The sequence below is a fragment of the Malurus melanocephalus genome, unplaced genomic scaffold (genome assembly GCF_030028575.1).
Source record: "Malurus melanocephalus ecotype Western Australia unplaced genomic scaffold, MMel_1.1 scaffold_1039, whole genome shotgun sequence".
Lineage (NCBI taxonomy): Eukaryota > Metazoa > Chordata > Aves > Passeriformes > Maluridae > Malurus > Malurus melanocephalus.
The window spans coordinates 7,023-8,736 of NW_026624271.1; positions in this window are offsets into that span (position 1 = coordinate 7,023).

Below are 1,714 nucleotides of genomic sequence, written 5' to 3' on the forward strand. Positions count from 1 at the left end.
TCTTCCATTTTAAAACCAGACCAGGATTCTCCTCCAAACTTTGCCCTGCTCAGGCAGAATGAATCCCAAACAYCATCAGTGTCTTTATCTCAACTCATCCAACTTCAATCCGACCATGCTCGTGTCCAGGCTGCTTTGAATCCCGGTGGAAGTTTATCTGATTTATGCAGAAATGCCCAAATCCTTTGGGTCTTGTCTAAATTGGACTTATTTCCTTCAGGCTTCCAGGCAGCGGTAGCAAGGATTTTATTTGTTTAAATTAAAAACGTGCCCTTGCTCAGGCTCAGGCACGTTTCCCTCGCAGTTCTCAGAGCAGGACAGGAGCTGACTCATGACAGTAATTAATATCATATTGTTTATATATATGTATGTAAAAACATATTTCCCTGTTTAAAAAACCCTAAAGGGGAGTACAATCCCATTCCCCATCCCAGAAATGATCACAGCCTCTGCTTTTGAAGGGCAGCCACATTTTGGGRGAATTTTTGGGCAGAACCTGTGCCCTGTTTGGCCGAAGGGATCGGGACTGAAGTGATCGATGGTGCCTGAGACTCCCACTCTGCTCCCTCTGACACATCCCAAAAGGCATTTTCTGTTCAGAGGGCTCGGGATGGAAAAGCTGCACATGGCCAGGAGAAATCCTGCGCAAATCACTGCTGGAAATGAGGTTCCAGCTCTGTTTCAGTCCCCAATAACCTGAGCCTGAAAGCAGCAGCGATTTAAATCCATCTCATCCACTTCCTACCCCGTTCCAGAYTGTGATTTCAACCCATCTTGTTCACATCTTGCTGTGCTCCAAAACTGTGATTTAAACTCATCTTGTTTTCACTTCCTGCCCTGTCCCAAATTGGGATTCAAACCCATCTCATTGACTTCCTGCCCCGTTCTAGAYTGTGATTTAAACCCATCTCATTCACTTCCTGCCCCAGTCCAGATTAATTTAGACCCATCTCGTTTTCACTTCCTGCCCTGTTCCAAATTGTGATTTCAGCCCATCTCGTTCACATCTTGCTGTGTTCCAAACTGTGATTTCAACCCATTTCATTCACTTCCTGCCCCGTTCTAGACTGTGATTCAAATCCATCTCGTTCACTTCTTTCTCTGTTCCAGACACTGATTTCAGCCCATCTTTCACTTTCTGCCCCATTCCAAATTTTGATTTAAACCCATCTTATTCACTTCCTGTTTTGTTCCAAATTTTGATTTAAACCCATCTCGTGCACTTCTCACACTGTTCCTGATACAGATTCAAACCCATCTCATTCACTTCCTGCACTGTTCTAGAACGTGATTTAAACCCATCTCATTCACTGCCTGCCCCATTCCAAATTGTGATTTAATCTCATCTCATTCATTTCCTGCCCCATTCTAGACACTGATTTCATCCCATCTCGTTCACTTCCTACCCCGTTCTAGATTGTGATTTAAACCCATCTCATTCGCTTCTTGCACCATTCTAGAATGTGATTTAAACCCATTTAAAATATRATTTTAAATCTCATTCATTTCCTGCCCCGTTCCAGAAGCAGCAACACCGACAGCCCTGGAGGAGAGGAATTTCTGAAACTTCTCCAAAAGCATCTCCTCAGTGACAGCAACGAATCTGCACAGCCCCACGGAATTTGAACCCATCCATTCTCAGCAAATGCACGGTTTGGRTATCAGGGAAAGCAGAAAAATCACAGATTTGGTTCGGGAATGGCGACAAAAACAG